Genomic DNA, 26,501 nt, shown 5'->3' with positions numbered 1-26,501 from the left:
CCACCTAACTCATTCTACCCCCACCCTATATTCCTTTCTCACCTTTTATACAACAGTGCCACATTTGCAACTTTTCAGTTCTCTAACATAATGTTTTTAACCAAACATTTTTAAAATGTATATCAGACTGCACAATTTTCTTCCTTTCCTTTTTAAAGTCAAGGCTCAGTAACTAACTTAGAAATTGTTATGGTGGAGCTGAAAAAGTCAATGCCTATTGGTCAGCTGACACCCAATCCCAGGCTGACTTGCACTGATTGGTTGTTGTTCCTATCAATGTATTAAATATTCTGAGTTAAACCATTTAAACAGTCATGCTTTGGGATGTACTGTTGAGCTTTGAGATTTTTGTAGTTGCGTGGTTTTACTGAATAAGGGGTTTACTTTGGGTTCCCGCTTTGTTCTTTCTCCTGACTTCAGGTCATATCAGTAGATATAGTGAGCAAACTCAACAGAGGTACAGCGGTGTGGCCTCTCACTGCACACACCCGAGGTCAAACAGTACCATGGAAGTCAGGGAAGTTGAATAGTATTCACAGTTTGGAATCTTGAAACTTGTCATTAGTAATGATAATCACAAAGTCACTGGTAAAATCTTTCTTAGTTCAGAGGAAGAGGGCTGCCATCCTTAACTGAGCTGGTCCAGATGTAACATCAAACTCACTAATGTAGTTCATTTCAAGCAAACCATTCAATTCAAAGGGAAATAAGTCAAGTCAAGTTGCTTTTTATTGTCATTTTGACCATAAACTGCTGGTACAGTACACACTAAAAATGAAACAACGTTCCTCCTTCACTCAGGATTGAACAGCAAAGGCAAGGTTATCAGTAATACACAGATCCTGAAAGTGAATAACTAAATTAAAAATAAAATGAATCCATCCCAAAATATATTTTAGGTCTTATTCTTTAAACATGCACTTTAACATCTCAATTAGCACTAATTTCACTTTTTTTTCTAGTTCTTTTATTTCAGATTGGTTCAGATCTTTCCCAGTAATTGGATTCTCTAGTATTCTGGAAACACTGGAGACTGCAGATGCTGGAATCCGACCACAAAAAAAAAACAAACTGCTGGAGGAACTCAGTGGATCAGGCAAGATCACTGGAAGGAAATGGACAAGTTAACAATTTGGGTTGAGGCTTTTTATCTTGACTGTAAAACAGAGGAGACAGTATAAAGAGGTTGGGGAATGGGTACAGCAGGAGCTGGCAATAATAGGTGGACTGAAGTGGGATGAAATGTTGTTGGAGGAACCAAGAGTAGCAACAGCAGCAGAGACTGAGAGGTGGGAAGGTGATAGGTGAGGTAACAAAGGGCTGCAGATAATGGAATCAACATTAAAATGCTAAAAGGAATAAATTCCAATTTTTTTAAACATGTAGTTTTTGTTAAGCACTGTGGGATCATTTTGTTGTCTAGCATTTTTATTCGCCCCAAGAAGTTTTTCTATTTACAATCAAGATATAAGAAAGAGCCAGCAAGTTCAGATGCAAGTTGTAAACCTAAACGACCACCGTTAGTTGCGGAGAGTTAGATTGTTAAATTCTCTTGTTTATTAGATTAGATTAGATTATGAGGACACGCAGTCCACTTTTATTGTCATTTAGTAATGCATGCATTAAGAAATGATACAATGTTCCACCAGTGTGATATCACAGAAACACAAAACAGACCAAGACTGAAAAACTGACAAAAACCACATAATTATAACATATAGTTACAACAGTGCAAGCAATACCATAATTTGATGAAGAGCAGACCATGGACACGGTAAAAAAAAAAGCCTCAAAGTCTCTCGTAAGTCGCATCATCTCAGGCAGGTGGTTGAAGGAAGAAAACTCTCCCTGGCATGAGCTTCCAGCACCGCAAACTTGCCGATGCAGCACCCTGGAAGCACCCGACAACAGTACGACTCTTGAGTCTGTCCGAAAACTCCGAGCCTCCGACCAGTCCTCCAACACCGTGCACCATCTCTGCCGAGCGCTTTGACCCCAGCCCCAGCCGCCAGCAACAGGCAAAGTCGAGGATTTGGGGCCTTCCCCTCCGGAGATTCTTGATTGCACAGTAGCAAACCGGGCATTTCAGAAGTTTCTCCAGATGTTCTGCCGTGCTTCTCACGTCTGTCTCCATCAAATCAGAATTGTGCATGGCATCCTACTTACAAATACGATATCATTCACTGGAGAGGCCACGCGCGCTGCGTTGTGCCGCCATCTTCTCCTCCCTCTATTTGATTGATGTTTGAAATTACTGTATTAAAACTGAAGAGTGGAAGGTGATGAGCATCTGGAGTTGTCTTCAAATGAAGCTATGAGCCACTTAAAAGATTACCGATCAGTTTTCAAAGCAAATCTCTTAAATGGATTGACATGTGGAATTATGACGTTATAGCAATTAGTGAAACTTGGCTACAGGAAGGGCAGGACTGGCAGCTTAATATTCCAGGGCTCCGATGTTTCAGATGTGATCGAGGCAGAGGAATGAAAGGTGGGGGAGTAGCATTGCTTGTTAGGGAAAATATTACAGCAGTGCTCAGGCCGGACAGATTAGAGGGCTTGTCTACTGAGTCCTTATGGGTGGAGCTGAGAAACAGGAAAGGTATGGCCACATTAGTGGGATTGTATTATAGACCACCCAATAGTCAACGAGACTTGGAAGAGCAAATCTGCAGAGAGATAGCAGGCAACTGCAGGAAACATAAAGTTGTGGTCGTAGGGGATTTTAATTTTCCATATATTGATTGGGTCTCCCATACTGTTAAGGGTCTAGATGGTTTAGAGTTGCAAAATGTGTTCAGGAAAGTTTTCTAAATCAATATATAGAGGGACCAACTAGAGGGGATGCAATATTGGATCTCCTGTTAGGAAACGAGTTAGGACAAGTGACAGAAGTCTGTGTAGGGGAGCACTTTGGTTCCAGTGATCATAACACCATTAGTTTCAACTTGATCATGGATAAGGATAGATCTGGTCCTAGGGTTGAGGTTGTTAACTAGAAGGCGGCCAAATTTGAAGAAATGAGAAAGGATCTAAAAAGCGTGGATTGGGACAGGTTGTTCTCTGGCAAGGATGTGATCGGTAGGTGGGAAGCCTTCAAAGGAGAAATTTTGAGAGTGCAGAATTTGTATGTTCCTGTCAGGATTAAAGGCAAAGTGAATAGGAATAAGGAACCTTGGTTCTCAAGGGATATTGCAACTCTGATAAAGAAGAAGAGGGAGTTGTATGACATGTATAGGAAGCAGGGAGTAAATAAGGTGCTTGAGGAGTATAAGAAGTGCAAGAAAATACTTAAGAAAGAAATCAGGAGGGCTAAAAGAGGACATGAGGTTGCCTTGGCAGTCAAAGTGAAGGATAACCCAAAGAGCTTTTACAGGTATATTAAGAGTAAAAGGATTGTAAGGGATAAAATTGGTCCTCTTGAAGATCAGAGTGGTCGGCTATGTGCGGAACCAAAGGAAATGGGGGAGATCTTAAATAGGTTTTTTGCGTCTGTATTTACTAAGGAAACTGGCATGAAGTCTATGGAATGAAGGGAAACAAGTAGTGAGATCATGGAAACTGTACAGATCGAAAAGGAGGTCGTCCTTGCTGTCTTGAGGAAAATTAAAGTGGATAAATCCCCGGGACCTGACAGGGTGTTCCCTCGGACCTTGAAGGAGACTAGTGTTGAAATTGCAGGGGCCCTGACAGAAATATTTAAAATGTCGGTGTCTACGGGTGAGGTGCCGGAGGATTGGAGAGTGGCTCATGTTGTTCCGTTGTTTAAAAAAGGATCGAAAAGTAATCCGGCAAATTATAGGCTGGTAAGTGTAACGTCGGTAGTAGGTAGGTTATTGGAGGGAGTACTAACAGACAGAACCTACAAGCATTTGGATAGACAGGGACTTATTAGGGAGAGTCAACATGGCTTTGTGCGTGGTAGGTCATGTTTGACCAATCTATTGGAGTTTTTCGAGGTTACCAGGAAAGTGGACGAAGGGAAGGCAGTGGATATTGTCTACATGGACTTCAGCAAGGCCTTTAACAAGGTCCCGCATGGGAGGTTAGTTAGGAAAATTCAGTCGCTAGGTATACATGGAGAGGTGGTAAATTAGATTAGACATTGGCTCAATGGAAGAAGCCAAAGAGTGGTAGTAGAGAATTGCTTCTCCAAGTGGAGGCCTGTGACTAGTGGTGTGCCACAGGGATCAGTGCTGGGTCCATTGTTATTTGTCATCTATATCAATGATCTGGATGATAATGTGGTAAATTGGATCAGCAAATTTGCTGATGATACAAAGATTGGAGGTGTAGTAGACAGTGAGGAAGGTTTTCAGAGCCTGCAGAGGGACTTGGACCAGCTGGAAAAATAGGCTGAAAAATGGCAGATGGAGTTTAATACAGACAAGTGTGAGGTATTGCACGTTGGAAGGACAAACCAAGGTAGAACATACAGGGAGTGCAGTGGAACAGAGGGATCTGGGAATACAGATACAAAATTCCCTAAAAGTGGCATCACAGGTAGATAGGGTCCTAAAGAGAGCTTTTGGTACATTGGCCTTTATTAATCAAAGTATTGAGTATAAGAACTGGAACGTTATGATGAGGTTGTATAAGGCATTGGTGAGGCCGAATCTGGAGTATTCTGTTCAGTTTTGGTCACCAAATTACAGGAAGGATATAAATAAGGTAGAAAGAGTACAGAGGTGGTTTACAAGGATGTTGCTGGGACTTGAGAAACTCAGTTACAGAGAAAGGTTGAATAGGTTAGGACTTCATTCCCTGGAGCGTAGAAGAATGAGGGGAGATTTGATAGAGGTATATAAAATTATGATGGGTTTAGATACAGTGAATGCAAGCAGGCTTTTTCCACTGAGGCAAGGGGAGAAAAAAAACCAGAGGACATGGGTTAAGGGTGAGGGGGGAAATGTTTAAAGGGAACATTAGTGGGGGGCTTCTTCACACAGAGAGTGGTGGGAGTATGGAATGAGCTGCCAGACGAGGTGGTAAATGCGGGTTCTTTTTTAACATTTAAGAATAAATTGGACAGATACATGGATGGGAGGTGTATGGAGGGATATGGTCCGTGTGCAGGTCAGTGGGACTAGGCAGAAAATATTTCAGCACAGCCAAGAAGGGCCTAAAGGCCTGTTTCTGTCCTGTAGTTTCTATGGTTTCTATGGTGTCTCCTAACCATGCTGTGGTACTCATAAGCACAGACAGGAAAACATGTCTTACGATACATCTCTACTTATAACATGAGATTCAATGGGGAAACAGGGTTTTATGTTATCGAAAATTGTGATAGACGCTATTCTAGGAATGCAACCTTTAAAAAGCATTGCTTTTATATCACTTTTGAATAAATTACCAAAAAGTACTAATTGATAGTAGTAGGACCTTATAATTACCTAAATTAGTTATAATATATTTGAAGTGCAAGATTGAAGATTCCAAATCAAGAGCAAAACAACTTTTTGCAATGGAGTCAAATTGAGCATATTAAACTCCTGCCAATTTCAAATGGCCTTTAATCATTATCTGCACCTAAAATTAAAAATACCAATACAAACAGTGCATAGGCTGTGCTTACAGGTTTATTATTTTCTGGCCAATTCAGAATGTCTTGTGTCTGTAACTTAAGGTTTATTCTTATTTTTCAACACAACAACTATTAGTTACTTTATTCAATGCCAGAACACAACTTCTATTTCAACATACTAAATCAAAATCTAGTTTAGATTTTCTGAAAATAAAAAGTGCACAATGTACAAATAATACAGGATGAAGGCATAATACATTTTAAATTATATTTCAAAAGCAATTGCACATTTTAAACACGTCTGTTCAAAATTTAACACGGAGCTTACTCTATAATTAAACTGAATTTCAAACTTTAACAACTTAATCAATAAAAATCAGTTTCAAAAACAATAGTCTTGTTCCACATTCCAGTCTTGGTGACAGATTGTTTGCTTTCATTAACTTGTAATGGCTGTTTAAACTTAGATTTTCAATTAATCGTCTGCCCGATTAAGTCTATTTGAAATTGTGATATTCTTCAAAGACATTTTCTGGAAATTCTTGTCAAAATGTTTGACACGTTCCTTCATTTTTATCTGAAATCTCAGCTCAAATTAATTTTGATGATGATTCAATGTGGTACACATCTGTGAAAAATTGTATACAGTAGTGGAAAACAGTCTTGACAATGCTTTGTTGGGAGACGTCATCTTTACTAAGTTATGTTCATATCTAAGAAAATGAAAAACATGCATTAATAGCCCACACATAATTTTGTATATTATATGGTCAATTAACAGAATGTACAAGTTTAAGAAAAAAAACATTTAATGGAAGGTGAATATGAATCTAAATATTTCCACTTCAAATGTCAGCACATATCATTTTGGTTCAACTATAGCACTAGTTGTATTAGATATCAATTTAATGAAATTAAAATACAGTACTACTGAAATGTTCAAGAACTGATTAAAACAGAACAATTTAGCTCAGTACAGGCCCTTCAGCCCATGATGTGGTGACCTATATAAATCTTCATGATCAATCTAATGCTTCTCTCCTACCCATCCCACAAAGCTCCATTTTTCTTATATTGATGTGCCTATCTAAGATTATTGGTGGAATGAGTCACATACTGTACTGCTGCTGCAAAATAATAAATTTCATAACATCATTGATAACAAACTTGATTCTGATACTCTTCTTACATTTCCTCATACTATCTATGTCTGTCTTTCAAGACTGCTTTCCCAAATCTTTCCTCGTACAAATCTTCTCTCACACATCCACACAGCATGTTAATATTTTGAAGATTATCCTAAGGCCCACAATTCATAAAGAAAAGTTACGTATCCAAGTGACTGGAAATAGATCCCAAGTCGCTGATGACTAGATTCAGGTGGAAAAGTACAAGGTTTCAATTTTGGATGGGGCTGCAGAAGGACAGGTGGAGCTGGCACTGGAAATAAAAGATCATAAGAAACAGAAGTGCTATTTTGTAATTTTTAACCATCCTCTCCACCCCACACTGAAAAAAAAAACAAAAATAAGAACCAAAAAGTTCCTAGTTTCATACAGAAATGAGTTTCAGTGAGTCTGTAGCAGGCAGACAATCACACAACCTGGAATAAAAACCTAGTTTGAATCAGTAGCCCAATAATTATTAGAATCAAAGCTAATATTCCAACTTGAAACACTAGAAGGGTGATCAAGTAGAAATGATTATGACAATATCCAAGTTAAATTTCGTTTTACCTGAAAGATAAAGCCCAAATTGAAATACCAGTTTCTTACGGAAAAACTTTTTAAATGCTAATTAGTTGGAAGCTAAATATACAAAGTTTATACTTTGATGCTTCTAATACTGACACTAAAAACACAATGATAATAAAAAAGCAAATAGTTTGCTGGAAACAGATTTTGCAGATGCTGGAAATCTTAAGCAACACACGGAAAATGTTAGAGGAACTTAGCAGGTCAGCCAGCATTTATGCAGGGAAGTGAATAGTGAATGTTTCATGCTAAGACCCTTCATCAGTACTAGAAAGGAAAGGGGCGTTCCTTTTTTTTATTCTGGCTTTTGCTCTCTTCCTTTCTTGTCCTGCAGATGATACCACCATAGTCGGCTCAACCTCAAATAACAATTCGTCAGAGTACAGGAAGGGGACAAAGTGCGAAGTGACACAGGTATCATGACCACAACTTTTCCCCAAATATAACCCTATAGTAAACTTTGCCATGTACAGCCCCAAGCCTGGCTGAGAAAGCAGGAGGGTTGGACGTGGGGCTAGCAACCCCATCCTGTACAAGCCCAGTGCTACAGAAACACCAACAGAAGCTCCAAAGACCTCATTCCTGAGAGAGGAGGTTACACCAAGAAGATGAGCTACACCTAGGGCATCTTGAAACTGGCCCAGGTTAGAGGGCTCTTCAAACTACTAATGGCGACCTATTCCCCGGTAGGGATAATAAGCTTAAGTACATAATCCTAAAATAGTTTTTTCCTAGTTAATAGGACACTTCACTTTGAAGTGAATCATTGGTGTTCAAAGAAATTAAAAACTTAAATGACTGCTATTGTTCAAAGCTGACAAACAGGAAATTATTAAATTAAAGCCCGCATTTCAGCTTACATGTAGCAGGCAAAATAATGAAATAAAGCACCTTAAAGTGTTTTGTCACTGTAAAATCAAAATCCTAATCAGTCCTACTGAAGGGTCTCGGCCCAAAAAGTCAACTGCTTACTCTTACCATAGATGCTGCCTGGCCTGGTGAGTTCCTCCACCATTTTATGGAACACAGAAAACCAACATCATAATACAGGCCCTTCAGCCCACAATGCTGTGCTGAACATGTACTTACTTAGAAATTACCATAGCCCTCTATTTTTCTAAGCTCCATGTACCTATCCAGGAGTCTCTTAAAAAACCTTATCATATCTGCCTCCACCACGGTTGCCGGCAGCCCATTCCACGCACTCACCACTCTCTGCGTAAAAAAAACTTACCCCTGACATCTCCTCTGTACCTACTTCCAAGCACCTTAAAAATGTGCCCTCTCGTGTCAGCCATTTCAGCCCTGGGAAAAAGCCTCTGACTATCCATACGATCAATGCTTCTCATCATCTTATACATCTCTATCAAGTCACCTCTCATCCTCCAGCACTCAACCAATTCTCATAAGACATGCCCCCCAATCCAGGCAATATCCTTGTAAATCTCCTCTGCACCCTTTCTATGGTTTCCACATCCTTCCCGTAGTGAGGTGACCAGAACTGAGCACAGTACTCCAAGTGTGGTCTGACCAGGGTCCTATATAGCTGCAACATTAACTCTCGGCTCTTAAACTCAATCCCACGGTTGATGAGTGCCAATACACCATATGTCTTCTTAACCACAGAGTCAACCTGTGCAGTAGCTTTGAGTGTCCTGTGGACTCAGACCCCAAGATCCCTCTGATCCACCACACTGCCAAGAGTTTTAGCATTAATACTATATTCTGTCATTATATTTGACCTACCAAAATGAACCACCTCACACTTATCTGGGTTGAACTCCAACTGCCACTTCTCAGCCCAGTTTTGATGTCCTGCTGTAACCTCTGACAGCCCTCCACACTATCCACAACACCCCCAACCTTTGTGCCATCAGCAAATTTACTGACCCACCCCTCCACGTCCTCATCCAGGTCATTATAAAAATCACAAGAGAAGGGGTCCCAGAACAGATCCCTGAGGCATACTGATCTCCATGCAGAATATGATCCATCTACAACCACTCTTTGCCTTCTGTGAGCAAGCCAATTCTGGATCCACAAAGCAAAGTCCCCTTGTATCCCATGCCTCCTTACTTTCCAACTAAGCTTTGCATGGGGTACCTTATTAAATGCCTTGCTGAAATCCATATACAGTATATCTACTGCTCTACTGTGGGCACGTGGCCAAGTGGTTAAGGCATTCGACTAGCAACCTGAAGGTCACGAGTTCCAGCCCCAGCTGAGGCAGCGTGCTGTGTCCTTGAGCAAGGCACGTAACCACGCATTGCTCTGCGACGACACTAGTGCCAAGCTGTATTGGCCCTTGCCATTCCCTTGGACAACATCGGTGTCATGGAGCGGGGAGACCTGCAGCATGGGCAACTGCTGATCTTCCATACAACCTCGCCCAGGCCTGTGCCCTGGAGAGTGAAGACTTTCCAGGCGCAGATCCATGGTCTCACAAGACTAACGGATGCCTTATACTGCTCTACCTTCAATGTGTTTAGTCACATCCTCAAAAATTCAATCAGACATTGTATGTGTATTGCTTGGATTTTCAGCATCAGCAGATTTTCTCATGTTTGTGGTACAACTGAAAGCAAGCTGGCTTTTCCATCTAATTATTTTAGTCAAATATTGACACACCCATGTAACTTAATTTCATCTGAGCAAGGTGCACAATGCAGATTGCTGTTAGGTAATGCAGCACAAAACAATTCCTTTTGCCATAGTCCACTGAATATAATAAAATCACTGCACACTGTAAGTATTTTGAAACAGAATTAAAACAAAAGACAATTCTTTGCACTAGATTGAATACAGAGAAATAATCATCCTTAAGTTAGTTTTACGAACCAGAATTAGTGACTAGTTTACTTTCTACCTTAGCGTCAAACAATTTGATATCAAGGTACGAGAAGGTCTGGCAGAGATGCACATCCAGCTGCTTGTAAGGGTGAGTTGGGGGGGGGAGGGGGAGGGAGGTGAAACAATCATAAATGGCTGTCACTAAAGTATAAACCTTCACAAGGTTGAAGCTAACATCAATTATATGTTGAGGTAATTGAACTATTACTGTATATGTACCTTTTGTTTATTGCATATAGAAAGCTTAATTTGAAAGCTTCACCCCACCGCCCACAGATAACACAACTTCTCTGCTGTTGATGCAATGATGCAATAGGTAATGGTCAAATCACTTCTGAGCTTGAGGAAAATAAATTCTGTCATGTTTAAAATCCTCTCAAATACGAAATTCCCACAGTGTGACATTTAGTATTTTACACTTCTTGATTATCACTCATGTCAACTATTCCAAAAAAAAATGGCACAACAGTCAGCATTTCAAGCTGAGACCCTTCTTCAGGATTGAGGAGGAAGGGGGAAGATGCCAGAATAAAAAGGTGGGGAGAGGGGAAGGAGGCTAACTGGAGCGGACAGGTGAAGCCAAGTGGGTGGAAAAGGTCAAGGGCTGGAGAAGAAGGGATCTGATAGGAGAGGCGAGTTGACCATATGAGAAAGAGAAGGAGGGGGGAACCCAAGGGAAAGTAATAGACAGGTGAGAAGTGGTAAAAGGACAAAAATAGGGCATAGAGGAATGGGGGGAAGAAGAATTTGTTTACCGGAAAGAGGAATCGATATTCATGCCTTCAAATTGGAGGCCATCCAGATGGAAAATAAGTTGATGGCACATCTTGGCACAAGAAGAAGCAAGCCATTGACTGACATGTTGGAATAGGAATCAGAATTGGAACGTTTGGCTACCGAGAAGTTCTGCTTGTGGTGGATGGAGCAGAGGTACTTGGTGAAGCAATTCCCCCAATTTACAGCAGCAGGTCTCACCAATGTGGAGAAGGCTACACTGGGAGCACTGCACACAATGGATGACCCCAGCAGTTAGCATGTGAAGTAACACACGCAAAATTCTAGAGGAACTCAGCAGGCCAGGCAAGAGTAAACAGTGGATGTTTCAGTCCCAGACCCTTCATCAGGATTGGAGAAAAAAGATGCTAAGTCAGAATAAGGTGGGGGGGGGGGGAGAGAGAGAAAGAGGGGAGGAAGAAATACAAGGTGATAGGTGAAACTGAGAAGAGCTCGGAAGTCGATTGGTGAACAAGATGAAGGGCTGGAGAAGGGGGAAATCTAATAGGAGAGGACAGAAGGTTATGAAAGAAAGATATGAAGAGTTGCCTTATCTGGAAGGACAATTTGGGGCCTTGAATGGAGGTGAGGGAGGAGTTGTACGGGCTGGTGTAGAACTTAGGCTGCTTGCAGGGAGGGAGATTAGTGAGTAGGGATGAAAGGAGGGAGCAATCCCTGTGGAAAGTGGAGTGTGGTGGGGGAAGATATGTTTAGTGGTAAGATCCCTTTGGAGATGGCAAAAGATGCACAGGATAGTATGTTTGATGTGGAGGCTAATGGGGTAGGTAAAGACAAGAGGAACGATATTACTGTTCAGGTGGTTGAACGATGGGGTGAGCACAGATATTCAGGAAATGGAGGAGATTCAAGTGAGAGCAGCATCAGTAGTGGAGGGAGGGAAACCCTGTTCCTTTAAGGAGGATGACATCTCTGATATCCTGCAATGGAAATCCACATCTGAGGAACAGATGCAGTGGAGGCAAAAAAACTGAGATAAAATTAATGAGCTCAGCATGGGAGACCTATCGTACATTGGGGGGCCACTTTGTCGAGCTTATCCGCTTCATCTGCCACAAGTGGAACTTCCCAGAGTCCACCCTTAGGACAGGGAAGCAATAGCTTGTATTCCGTCTCAGTAGCTTCCAACCTGATGACATGAATATCAATTTCTCCTTCCAGTATAAACAAATTTCTCTGACATTTTACCTTTTCTCATTTGCCTCTTACTTCCCCTCTGGGTCCTCGCCTTCTTCCCTTTCTCCTATGGTCCACTCTCCTCTCCTATCAGGATTCTTTCTTCTCCAGCCCTTGACCTTTCCCATCCACTTGGCTTCACTTTCTAGCTAGCCACTTGCCCCTCTTCCACCCCCCACCTTTTTATTCCGGCATCCTCCCCCTTCCAGTACTGAAGAATGATTTCAGCCCGAAACGTCAACTATTTTTCACTTCCATAGATGCTGCCCGACCTGCTGAGTTCTTCCAGCATTTTGTGTGTGTTGCTTTAGATTTCCAGCATCTGCAGACTTTCTCATATTTATTATTAATAGAATATAATAAAGACTGGAAGTAGTACACGATATATCAGTTTAAAAATATTTCCTAACAGTGTATTGTATACCAAAATAAAATATCCATATACCATAATGATTAAACTCAAAACTTGATGCTGCTTGCTAAGACCACAAGGGCACAGTTAGGCATTTGGCCCATCAAGTCTGCTCTGTCATTCCATCATGGTTGATTTTTTATCCCTCTCAATCCTACTCTCCTGCCTTCTCCTTTGATGCCCGAACTAACCAAGAACTCGGTAATCTCTGTTTTAAATATGCTCAATGACTTGGCTTCCACAGCCACAGTAGTAATGAATTCCACAGATTCACTACCCTCTATCTAAAGAGATTCCTTCACATCTCTGTTCTAAATGGACGTCCCTCTATTCTGAGGCTGTTTCCGCTGATCCTAGACTTGCCCACTTTAGGAAACATCCTCTCCACACACACTGTATCTAGGCTTTTCAATAATCAATAAGTTTCAATGAGATCCCCCCCCCTCACTTTCTAATACAAAATCACCAATTTTACAACAGCATTTTCACTACCAATAATACAATGAGGCAAAATTCTGAGATGGAGGGAAATTCTGATGTGCTATATTTCCTTTGTATAATGAACTGAGTCATCAACTGGTCTACCAGCTCAATGTTTCTTTTAAAATTTTAAACTTTTATGAAATTCTACTTCCAAGTAATAAATATATTTTCCTTTAACATAATCAGAGGCCTCACTGCTTTCTGTTTGGATCAATTGATCTACACACCTACGGTATCTAGAAATTAAATATTGCAGAACTACTCTTATAATACAAAGAAAATAAAAGAGATGAAGATTTAGCTGTACCTTGTGAAAATGGCAAAGACGTGTATTAAATTGGCAAATAAAATGCTGGCTTATAGCTCAGTAAGATTAGAGTCGAGATAATGACAGATACAAACAGTTTAGTTGAACATGAATGAAGGGGAGAGTATGAAGTTAGAAGCAATAGCATGGGGAGTTGAGCAGCAGCTGTTGCTTATTATTAGCAGTATATCAGTACAGTGTTGACTCTAAGAAGCTGGCAGTGAAATTTTACATTGCATACTATTTATAATGCTAAAATGATCTTAACACTTCATTTGCATAAAAATGTATCAAATTACCTCAGTATCACATCAGTTTTCCCCAATGCCCTGCAAAACTAATACATCAATGAACAAGATTTTCTATTAAAAACATACCTTGTTGCATGGAATCAATACAAGCTTGGACAATAATGGAAGCAAAAGCCATGACAAATACCAATACACTAATGGTATTTAATTACCACATCAACCTGGGAAAACCATTCAAGCCCTGATCTTAAAACGTTAGCTAAGCCATCGATGGTAAACAATAAAAATAGAAAAATGGCCTTCCTTAAAAGAAAATTTTGACCAGACTTTTATTCTTTGTAACATTAACCAGCAAGGTAAATAATGACAGTAACCAGCTGGACTACACTTGTGAGATTCCATTCAAAATATTTGTGAATACCGAAAAAACAAAATCACTGACAACTTTTCAAAGTGAATGGGCTTTTAGCAAAGTCATTACTGGCAAGATCCTCCACCAAAAAATGCATGATGAAATGAGAACAGTAAAGAATAACATTTTAACACCAAAACACGAGGAATTCTGCAGATGCTGGAAATTCCAGCAACACACATCAAGTATCTGGTGAACACAGCAGGTCAGGCAGCATCTCTAGGAAGAGGTACAGTCGACGTTTCCGGCCGAGACCCTTCGTCAGGACTAACTGAAGGAAGAGCTAGTAAGAGATTTGAAAGTGGGAGGGGGAGGGGGAGATCCAAAATGATAGGAGAAGACAGAAGGGGGAGAGATGGAGCCAAAAGCTGGACAGTTGTTTGGCAAAAGGGATGAGAGGATCATGGGACAGGAGGCCCAGGGAGAAGGAAAAGGGGGAGGGGGGAAGCACAGAGGATGGGCAAGGAGTATAGTGAGAGGGACAAGGAGAAAAAGGAAAGAGAGAAAAAGAATACTATATATATATATATATATATATACACACACACACACATATATATATATATATACACACACACGCACATATATATATATACACACACACGCACATATATATATATATACACACACACGCACATATATATATATATATATACACACACACACGCACATATATATATATATATATATATATATATATATATATATAAAACAATGGATGGGGTACGAGGGGGAGATGGGGCATTAACGGAAATTAGAGAAGACAATGTTCCTCCAACCTGAGTGTGGCTTCATCTTTACAGTAGAGGAGGCCGTGGACAGACATAGCAGAATGGAAATGGGACATGGAATTAAAATGTGTGGCCACTGGGAGATCCTGTTTTCTCTGGCGGACGGAGCTTAGGTGTTTAGCGAAACGATCTCCCAGTCTGCGTCGGGTCTCGCCAATATATAGAAGGCCACATCGGGAGCACCGGACGCAGTATATCACCCCAGCCGACTCACAAGTGAAATGTCGCCACACCTGGAAGGACTGTCTGGGGCCCTGAATGGTGGTAAGGGAGGAAGTGTAAGGGCATGTGTAGCACTTGTTCCGCTTACAAGGATAAGTGCCAGGAGGGAGATCGGTGGGGAGGGATGGGGGGAACGAATGGGCAAGGGAGTCGCATAGGGAGCGATCCCTGCGGAAAGCGGGGGGGAGAGGGAAAGGTGTGCTTAGTGGTGGGATATACTGTTGGAGGTGGCAGAAGTTATGGAGAATAATATGTTGGACCCGGAGGCTGGTGGGGTAGTAGGTAAGGACAAGGGGAACCCTATTCCTAGTGGGGTGGCGGGAGGATGGAGTGAGAGCAGATGTGCGTGAAATGGGGGAGATGCATTTGAGAGCAGGGTTGATGGTGGAGGAAGGGAAGCCCTTTGTTTAAAAAAGGACATCTCCCTCGTCCTGGAATGAAAAGCCTCATGCTGAGAACAGATGCAGCAGAGACGGAGGAATTGCGAGAAGGGGATGGCATTTTTGCAAGAGACAGGGTGAGAAGAGGAATAGTCCGGATAGCTGTGAGAGTCAGTAGGCTTATAGTAGACATCAGTAAATAAGCTGTCTCCAGAGATAGAGACAGAAAGATCTAGAAAGGGGAGGGAGGTGTCGGAAATGGACCAGGTAAACTTGAGGGCAGGGTGAAAATTGGAGGCAAAGTTAATGAAGTCAACGAGCTCAGCACGCGTGCAGGAAGCAGCGCCAATGCAGTCATCGATGTAGCGAAGGGGACAGATACCAGAATAGGTTTGGAACATAGATTGTTCCACAAAGCCAACAAAAAGGCAGGCATAGCTAGGACCCATACAGGAGCCCATAGCTACACCTTTAGTTTGGAGGAAGTGGGAGGAGCCAAAGGAGAAATTATTAAGAGTAAGGACTAATTCCGCTAGACGGAGCAGAATGGTGGTAGAGGGGAACCGGTTAGGTCTGGAATCCAAAATGAAGTGGAGAGCTTTGAGACCTTACTGATGGGGGATGGAAGTATATAGGGACTAGATATCCATGGTGAAAATAAAACGGTGGGGGCCAGGGAACTTAAAATCATCGAAAAGCTTGAGTGTGAGAAGTCCATTCGTTTCCCCCCCCATCCCTCCCCACCGATCTCCCTTCTGGCACTTATACTTGTAAGCGGAACAAGTGCTACACATGCCCTTACACTTCCTCCCTTACCACCATTCAGGGCCCCAGACAGTCCTTTCAGTTGAGGTGCCACTTCACCTGTGAGTCGGCTGGGGTGATATACTGCGTCCGGTGCTCCCGATGCGGCCTTCTATATATTGGCGAGACCCGACACAGACTGGGAGACCGTTTCGCTGAACACCTAAGCTCCGTCCGCCAGAGAAGGCAGGATCTCCCAGTGGCCACACATTTTAATTCCACGTCCCATTCACATTCTGATATGTCTGTCCACGGCCTCCTCTACTGTAAAGATGAAGCCACACTCAGGTTGGAGGAACAACACCTTATACTCCAACCTGATAGCATGAACAGACTTCTCAAATTTCCGCTAATGCCCCACCTCCCCCTCATACCCCATCTGTTATTTCTTTATATACACACATTCTTTTTCTCTCTCTCCTTTTTCTCCCTCTGTCCTTCTCACTATACCCCTTGCCCATCCTCTGGGTTATTCCCCCCTTCCCCCTTTTCTTTCTCCCTGGGCCTCCTGTCCCATAATCCTCTCATATCCCTTTTGCCGATCAACTGTCCAGCTCTTGGCTCCATCCCTCCCCCTCCCGTCTTCTCCTATCATTTCGGATCTCCCCCTCCCCCTCCCATTTTCAAATCTCTTACTAGCTCTTCTTTCAGTTAGTCCTGACGAAAGGTCTCGGCCCAAAACGTCGACTGTACCTCTTCCTAGAGATGCTGCCTGGCCTGCTGTGTTCACCAGCAATTTTGATGTGTGCTGTTTTAACACCAAAATCCATCTGGCTCCTCAAGTTGCTCAGACATTCAATAAACTCACAGTTGATCTAACACAGATCTCTTGTCCTCAGTTAGATTCCCCTGGCCCTCAATTCCTCTTATCTTTGAAAAAAAAATTCTCCTTCCACTTTAAAAACTTCTAATGAGCTCCACAACTGTAGGAAATACTGAGTTCCACCACCCTTTTGAGACTACTGAACGATTCTCCCTCTAGAGAAAACATCTCGGCATCGATACTTGTCTCAACCACATCTTCTAGCAGCTCATTTCACATAGTGAACCACCTTCTGTGTCAAACTGTTGTCCCTCAGGTCCCTTTAGATCTATCCCAGCTCAACCTGAACTGTTACCCACTAGTTTTCGACTCCCCTAACCTGGGTAAAGACTGTTAGGATTTTATTTATCACATATATATATTGAAACATAATGAAATGTGTCATTTGTGTTAACTAACCTAATCCAAGGATTTGCTACGAGTGTTGCTACACATTCTAGCACCAGCAAAGCATGCCCTCCATGTTCTCTGAACTACACAACAACACCACCACCAGATCAACAATACAACAGCAAACCGGATGTCTCTGGGCCTCCAGCAGACTCACAGACATGGAACCTTTGACTTCCCCAGTGGACTAGCAGATTCAGAGCTTTGACCATCAGGCCTCGACTCTCAGATTTCTGATCAAATTTCAGGCTTCGATCTTTGGTACTGACTCACGACTCACCAATGACGATGAAAGAGGATCCTGAACTCCAGGCCTCAAAGCCCAGCCCGGTGTTTGAGATCCCAAACACTGGTTCTCGAACTCCAATCTCACGGACTCACATACTTAGGGGGTCACTGACTCTCATACTTCCTGCCCACAAGGAATTCCGATCCCAGAACCTGTAGGCCACTAGCCCTCACCGGTCTACTGGCCTGACATCCTGCTACAGATATCCTTCATCACACATCAACTTTGCTGACCTTCAAGAATGGAGCAGAGGTCTATACTTTGGCCTAACCCTAACCCCACATCCCTATTCCTAAACCCTACCCTGACCCCAAACACCCCTCTGTCCCCATCCCTACAAACCTAAAAAGCACAATTAAGTTGAGCCATGACCTCAGATGTTACCACCTACTATCTTTGTCTCTCACCATTTTAACCAATTCTCCTACACTCCAAGAAATAAATACCTAGCCTGGCCAATCTCTCCCTGTAAATAAAGCCCTCTAGTCCTGGCAGCATCTTCAAATCTTTTCTGTACCCTTTCCAGTTTAACTATGTCTTTTCTATAGCAGGGTGATCAAGACTGTACACAGTACTCAAATCATAAACACAAGAAATTCTGCAGATGCTTGATCTACTGAGTTCCGCTAGCATTTCGTGTGCATTGCACAGTATTCAAATGCAACCTCACTAATGATTATACAACTGCAGCATAATGTCCCTATTCCTATACTCAATGCTCTGATCTATGAAGGCCAGTGTACCCATAACAAAACTGTCAATGAACTATGCACTTAACCTCCTAAGCCCCTTTGTTCCATTATATTATCTTGTGCCCTACTGTTTATTGTACGAATCCTTCCAAAATGCATTGTGAAAGTTGGAGCACGCTAGAGGTTAATATAACCTTCACGCAAGGACAGATTACAGATAGCACGCGATCAGCCTTGGCAAGGAATACCTTATAAACCAGAAGTCTTTGAAGAGCATAGCTTTCCTTTGCCAGCAGTGTGGGGGGGGGGGCACATTTGTCATACCAATACAAAATGAGGATGCAAATAAAAGATTCTGGGATGAAACATAATATTCGTCAGTTACTTTGGTATTTCTGAAGTATTATTAAACTTTAATGTGGAGATTACATTGGCTATTATTGTACTGTGATTATATAAATAAGGAATTTGAACATATACAAGGTTACCAATTAGTCAATATCTGTATCAATGTATATATAAAAATGACATTTTTTTGTTCAAACTTCAGAACAGTCTGGTGATGGGCCATGCTGTTCTTCCTGTACACAAATAAGTGTGATTGTGGAATGAGTGAGCGTTTGAGTCCGGTTATTCGTTGACAATAGCATTGCCTTGCATTTAGCTGTCTTAAAATCCATTTGCCATTCCTCACTAACTGATTAAAATCCCTGTGATCTAGAATGTTTTTCCACTATCAACATCAGCTCCTGAATAAAGGTAATCTGCAAATTTACTGATCAAGCCTTGTTCATTTGCATCCAAATCATCTATATGACAAATAGCAAGGATTTCCACACTGAACCCAGTGGCACACCATTCGCCACTGGCCTGTATTCTGAGAAACAACCTTCAACTATCACCTTCTATTTCCTACATTTGAGTCAACTTTGAATCCACCTAATTAGTTCTCCCTGAATTCCATGGGGCCTAACCCTTCAGATCAGCCTACCATGAGGGATCTTGTCAAAGGCTTTGATAAGGTCCAAATAGACAACATCCACTGCCCTAACCTCATTGTCGAACAGGTTTTGGACTGCTTTCAATGCTGCTATATCCATTCTCAATCAAGTGGACTCAAATTGCACACAATTCGCCAGGTGTGGCTTCACCACTCTATACAATTGTAACAAAACTTCCCTATTTTTAGTCTATGCCAACATATTTCATCCAATACAAGTTTTTATGCAGCACCTCGTCAAAGTTCAGATTCGTTAATTCATAGATTCGCCTCGATCTACTCTTCTTACATCCTTAAAATTGAAAAAAATAAGCAAATTTGTCAAATATAAACTCACTTCTCATGAAACTACTTTGACTTCATTTGAATAAATTCTTTCCTAAATTTCTTCTGATTATTGACTTTTATGTCTTGCCAAAAATCCATGTTAAACTAACTGAAATACAGGAATAACTTTGTAGATCTTTTATTATAGCTGACATGGCTAGTTGCAGATCTTTACATAACATGTGTATTCAGTGTATGGAATGAGCTCCTGGAGAAAGTGGTTGAGACAGGTACACAGTATCATTTAAGCGCTTGGATAGATATACGAAAGCAATGGGTTCAGAAGATGGCAGGAAATTGGAATTAGCTGGATAGACACTGTTGTTGGCATAGACTGGTTGGGCTGAAGAGCCAGTACACTTGCTATACTGCTCTAGATCCCTATGACCAAAAATATTGTCATAAGAAGAGGGGCTAAATGAGTAGATCTATGTCTTTTTTAAAGCCAAGTTACTACTACTACAGAATAGCCATAGTAGCAGAAAAATAAACATTTCACATAGCTATCTTATTTCACACGCGGGCAACATAATGACTGACGGTGTTAATTACCAAAACAAGTCCACGTTCTGTGATTCAGCTTTCAAATGTACTGTAAATTTACACATCCTCCAAATTGGTTGCAGGTAACATAGCAACATAATTCAATCATAATCATTGTGAGCTACCAATTTAATCAAGTTCAGTTCGGCTTTACAGCAATGCAAATAATGGCTGTTCTATACACCTCTGGTTCAACCTAATTAATTTAGAACTCTAAACAAGAGAAAATCTGCAGATGCTGGAAATTCAAGCAACAACGTAAAATTCTGGAGGAACTCAGCAGGCCTGGTAGCATCTGTGGAAAAGAGTACAGTCGACGTTTCAGGCCAAGATGTCTACTATATTCTCCAGTTGCAGAAAGTCTTTATCATGTTTTGTGAGGCTTCATCACAGTATGACATGACCAGAACCTGTAGTATTAAAGTTCAAAGTTCAAAGATTTATTTTCAAAGTACATATATTTTATATCACCACATACGTCACCTGAGATTCCTTTTCCTGTGGACATATTCAGCAAACCTAGAAAGTAGTAACTATAACAGGATCAATGAAAGATCAAGTAGAGTGCAGAAGATAAACTATACAAATGCAAATAAGTAACAATAAATAACAAGAACATGAAATAACAAGATAAATACTCTTTTCAGTGAGATGACTGGTTGTGGGAATATCTCAATGAATGGGAAAGTGAGTGTAGCAATCCCCTTTTGTTCAAGAGCCTGGTGGTTGTGGGGCAGTAACTGTTCTTGAATCGGGTGGTGCTAGTCCTGAGGCTCTTGTACTTTCTACCTGATAGCAACAATGAGAAAAAAGCATGGCCAGGGTGGTGAGAATCTCTAATTATGGATGCTGCATCCTACAACAATGTTTCACATAGATATGTTCAATAGTTGGGAGGGCTTTACTTGTGATGTACTGGGTTGAATCCACTACCTTTTCCATACAAAGGCACTGGCGTTTCCATACCAGGCCATGATGCAGCCAGTTAAGACACTGTCCACTACAAACATTTAGAAGTTTGTCAATAAGCTTCTCAATAAACAGTATGCTGATGTATATGTGTTTGCTGTTCAAATGTTCCAGGGTTGAGTGAAGAGCCAATGAGATGGCATCTGCTGTGGGCCTATTGCTCCAGTAGGCAAATCTGAGAGGATCTAAGTTACCTCTCAAGTGAAAGCTGTTATGTTTCATCACCAGCCTCTCAAAACACTTCATCACTGTGGATGTAATCATTGAGGCAAGTCACCATGCTCTTCTTGGGGTCCAATATAATTGAAGCCTACTTGAAGCATGTGTATATCACACACTGCCAAAGCAAGAAGTTCAATACATCAGTGAATATACTAGCCAGTCGGTCACATAGGTCTTTAATACATGGCCAGGTACCCTGTCCAGTCTGGATGCTTTCCTTAGATTCACTTCCTGAAGGCAGCACAAGCTTCAGATACTGGAAATAAAAGGATCATCAGGACATATGGGGGTCCTGATGGTTCCTCCATGTTCTAACGGTCAAAGCTAGCATAGAAGGCATTGAGCTCATCTGGAAGTGAAGCGCTGCTGTCCACCGTGTCGCTTAATTTAATTTTGTAAGAGGTTGTAGCATTCAAATTCTGCCACAGCTGTTGAGCATTCCTTGCAGATTCTAATTTGGTCTGGAATCTCACTTTGCCCATGAGATGGCTTGCCGGAGATCATACCAACACCTCTTGTAGCATTCTTGGTCTCCAGACCAAGAATCATTAATGCAATATTAAATCTCATTAACTCAATATTTCCAGTGTTTAGCATCAGAAAACAGCATACCTATTGCTTCTTCTTTGTCTTGTGGGGTCAGGAGTGTTAAGAGTGGTTCTTAAGATCTAACAGTAATTCAATTTGGAAACTTTATGACTTAGTCTAAAAGAAAGTCTTCCTCTGCTCTCTCAGCTGATCCAACAGAATTCACAGTGCTTCCCAAAAAAGTGAGTGAAGGTGAACATCCGGAAGTGCTGGTGCATGTCGGCACAAATGACGTGGGGAAGAAGAGGAAAGACATGTTACAGCGCGACTTCAGAGAACTCGGAAGAAGGCTGAAAAGCAGGACTTCCAAGGTGGTTATCTCCGGTTTGCTTCCAATTCCCCGTGCTGGAGTGGTCAAGAACAGGAAGGTAATGGATCTGAATGTGTGGCTGAGGAACTGGTGCAGGAGGCAAGGATTTACATTTTTGGACCATTTTGGGGTATGTTTTGGGGTAAGGATGAATTGTAGAAAAGGGATGGGTTGCACCTTAATAAGTGGGGCACCAGCATTCTGGCAGGCAGGTTTGTCTCTGCAACACGGGTGTGTTTAAACTAAGTTGTGGGGGGGGGGGGGAGGGGACGAACTGGAAACATAAGGATGGAGATAAAGGGAAAGTGAGAATAAGAAAAGTTAAGAATGACAGCAGAATCAACAGAGCAGAAAGCTCAAGAAGGGGTCGTACAGTATGGCCAAGTGAAATAGGAATTGATATGGGAGGTGAGGGGAGTAATGAATTAAAAGTATTGTATACGAATGCACGGAGTATAAGAAATAAAGTAGATGAGCTTGAGGCACAGTTGGAAATTGGTAAGTGTGATGTTGTGGGAATAACAGAGACATGGCTTCAAGTGGACAGGGTCTGGGAAATGAATATTCAAGGTATACGTCCAATTGAAAGGACAGATTGATGGGCAGAGGGGGTGGGGTGGCTCTGTTGGTGAGGAATGATATTCAGTCCCTTGCGAGAGGAGGGAGATAGAATCAGGAGATGTAGAGTCAGTATGGATAGAACTGAGAAATTCTAAGGGTAGAAAGACCCTAATGGGAGTTATCTACAGGCCCCCAAACAGTAGTCTGGATGTAGGGTGTAAGTTGGATCAAGAGTTAAAATTGGCATGTCGCAAAGGTCATGCTACAGTTGTTATGGGGGACTTCAACATGCAGGTAGATTGGAGGAATCAGGTTGGTACTGGACCCCTAGAAAGGGAGTTTGTGGAGTCCCTCCGAGATGGATTCTTAGAACAGCTTGTACTGGAGCCTACCAGAGAGTACGCAATTCTAGATTTAGTGTTGTGCAATGAACCGGATTTGATCAGGGACCTTGAGGTAAAAGAGCCATTAGGAGGTAGTGACCATAATATGATAAGTTTTAGTCTACAATCTGAGAGGGAGAAGGAAAACTCGGAAGTGTCAGTATTACAGTTGAACAAAGGGAACTATGGTGCTATGAGGGAGGAGCTGACCAAAGTTCAATGGAACAATACCCTAGCAGGGATGACAGTGGAGCAGCAATGGCAAGTGTTTCTGGGAATAATGCGGAAGGTGCAGGATCAGTTCATTCCAAAGAGGAAGAAAGATCCTAAGGGGAGTAAGGAGAGGCCGTGGCTGACAAGGGAAGTAATGGACAGTATAAAAGTAAAAGTATAACATAGCAAAGACGAGTGGGAAGCCGGAGGATTGGGAAACTTTTAAAGAGCAACAGAACGTAACTAAAAAGGCAATATGTGGAGAAAAAATGAGGTACGAAGGTAAACTAGCCAAGAATATAAAGGAGGATAGTAAAAGCTTCTTTAGGTATGTGAAAAGGAAAAATATAGTTAAGACCAAAATTGGGCCCTTGAAGACAGAAGCGGGTGAATTTATTATGGGGAACAAGGAAATGGCAGACGAGTTGAACAGATACTTTGGATCTGTCTTCACTAGGGAAGACACAAACAATCTCCCAGATGTAATAGTGGCCAAAGGACCTAGGGTAATGGATGAACTGAAGGAAATTTATATTAGGCAGGAGATGGTGTTGGATAGGCTGTTGGATCTGAAGGCTGATTAGTTCCCAGGACCTGATGGTCTGCATCCCAGGGTACTTAAGGAGGTGGCTTTAGAAATCGTGGACGCATTGGTAATCATTTTCTAATGTTCTATAGATTCAGGATCAGTTCTTGTGGATTGGAGGGTGGCTAATGTTGTCCCTCTCTTCAAGAAGGGAGGAAGAGAGAAAACAGGGAATTATAGACCAGTTAGCCTGACGTTGGTGGTGGGAAAGATGCTGGAGTCAATTATAAAAGATGAAATTACGACACATCTGGATAGTAGTAACAGGATTGTTCCGAGTCAGCATGGATTTACGAAGGGGAAATCGTGCTTGAATAATCTTATGGAATTTTTTGAGGATGTAACTATGAAAATGAACAAGGGAGAGCCAGTGGATGTAGTGTACCTGGACTTTCAGAAGCCTTTGATAAAGTCCCATATAGGAGATTAGTGGGCAAAATTAGGGCACATGGTATTGGAGGCAGAGTACTGACATGGATTGAAAATTGGCTGGCTGACAGAAAACAAAGTAGCGATTAACGGGTCCCTTTCGGAATGGCAGGCGGTGACCAGTGGGGTACCACAGGGTTCAGTGCTGGGACCGCAGCTGTTTACAATATATATTAATGATTTAGATGAGGGAATTAAAAGTAACATTAGCAAATTTGCTGATGACACAAAGCTGGGTGGCAGTGTGAAATGTGAGGAGGATGTCATGAGAATGCAGGGTGACTTGGACAGGCTGGGTGAGTGGGCAGATGCATGGCTGATGCAGTTTAATGTAGATAAATGTGAGGTTATCCACTTTGGTGGTAAGAACGGGAAGGCAGATTACTATCTAAATGGAGTCAAGTTAGGAAAAGGGGAAGCACAACGAGATCTAGGTGTTCTTGTGCATCAGTCACTGAAAGCAAGCAAGCAAGTACAGCAGGCAGTGAAGAAAGCTAATGGCATGCTGGCCTTCATAACAAGGGGAATTGAGTATAAGAGCAAAGAGGTCCTTCTGCAGCTGTACAGGGACCTGGTGAGACTGCACCTGGAGTACTGTGTGCAGTTTTGGTCTCCAAATTTGAGGAAGGACATTCTTGCTATTGAGGGAGTGCAGCGTAGGTTCACAAGGTTAATTCCCGGGACGGCGGGACTGTCATATGTCGAAAGATTGAAGCGACTGGGCTTGTATACTCTGAAATTTAGAAGGCTGAGAGGGGATCTTATTGAAACATATAAGATTATTAAGGGATTGGACACGCTGGAGGTAGGAAGCATGTTCCCGCTGATGGGTGAGTCCAGAACCAGAGGCCACAGTTTAAGAATTAGGGGTAGGCCATTTAGAACAGAGTTGAAGAAAAACTTTTTCACCCAGAGAGTGGTGGATATATGGAATGCTCTGCCCCAGAAGGCTGTGGAGGCCAAGTCTCTGGATGCTTTCAAAAAAGAGATGGATAGAGCTCTTAAAGATAGCGGAATCAAAGGTTATGGGGATAAGGCAGGAACTGGATACTGATTGTGGATGATCAGCCATGATCACAGTGAATGGCGGTGCTGGCTCGAAGGGCCAAATGGCCTACTCCTGCACCTATTGTCTATTAAAAAAAGACCAGATATGAACTGCATTTCACAACCTATATTGCTCAACTTTTGAAGTGTGAGTCACTTACTTTTCCAAAGACACTGTTCCACAAACAGCAATGTTTCAACTGTTTATAATGCACCGTGGCAGATCAGTGATAAGTTTTAACTTGGAATCTAAGAACTGTAATGCTTTTCACTTTAAAAAAGCAAAATAGGGCCTCAGTTTCACACCTCATCTGATGAACACATACCTGACAGTACAAAAAACTCCTTATAATATTCAAAGTCTATCCATTATTGAATCTGTTTTCTGGCGTAAGATTTGAAAAGCTCACTATCTTACTCATCTCTACTCAGAGACTCAAACCAGAAAAATGTGGACAGTAAATTCTGTTTCTCTGTTGGGTCAAATCTTTCAAAGATGCCAAGGTAGAAAACCATTTATTCTCCTAAATTGATAAGCACTTTGACAGTGGGAGTTCAAATGTATTTTAATTCAACTGATCCCATCTAAAAATGCTAGGTCAACAGTTTATTGCTTTAAAACAAACATTACTTCAAATTAAATCTAATATAGCAAACGGAAGCAATAGTATTTCTAAATATACTCTAGATGGCACTGTCTGTTAAAATTTTCAGTAAACCCACAGGTATATCAATTTTCAGCAGAAGCCATCAAATCTAACTGCAAATTAATATTTTACCCTTTGATAATATTTGAAAAAATTTAGAATCTTGAAGGTTCTACTGCATGGAATGAGTTGCACGGATTCTTTCTGACTAACTTAATTCACATCAAGCACACACCTCAGCCACTCATTGCAACTTTTCTCTTTTATGAATTTGGCTGCAATTAGCCTGGCATTCCTCTTTATTATTATTTAGTCATCGGAAGT

General features: G+C 41.6%; 1 protein-coding gene across 11 annotated transcripts in view; it reads right to left on the bottom strand.

Annotated features, from left to right (window-relative positions):
• Nucleotides 1-4,491: 4,491 nt before the first annotated feature.
• Nucleotides 4,492-26,501, bottom strand: part of LOC134339868 (tudor domain-containing protein 15-like) — a 115,110-nt gene continuing 93,100 nt past the window's right edge. For 8 of the 11 annotated variants that reach the window (XM_063036699.1, XM_063036707.1, XM_063036674.1 and 5 more), the window contains one exon: nucleotides 4,493-6,237. The gene's annotated coding sequence lies outside the window, so the exon portion shown is untranslated. Of the gene's footprint in view, nucleotides 6,238-16,878; nucleotides 20,633-20,705; nucleotides 20,756-26,501 lie in introns of those variants that run through there. The other 3 variants (XR_010016464.1, XM_063036713.1, XM_063036723.1) reach the window with 3 other exon arrangements.

Source organism: Mobula hypostoma, chromosome 2 (genome assembly GCF_963921235.1).
Source record: "Mobula hypostoma chromosome 2, sMobHyp1.1, whole genome shotgun sequence".
Lineage (NCBI taxonomy): Eukaryota > Metazoa > Chordata > Chondrichthyes > Myliobatiformes > Myliobatidae > Mobula > Mobula hypostoma.
The sequence above is the reverse complement of the archived record's forward strand: the minus strand, read 5'-3'. Positions and strand labels throughout refer to the sequence as shown.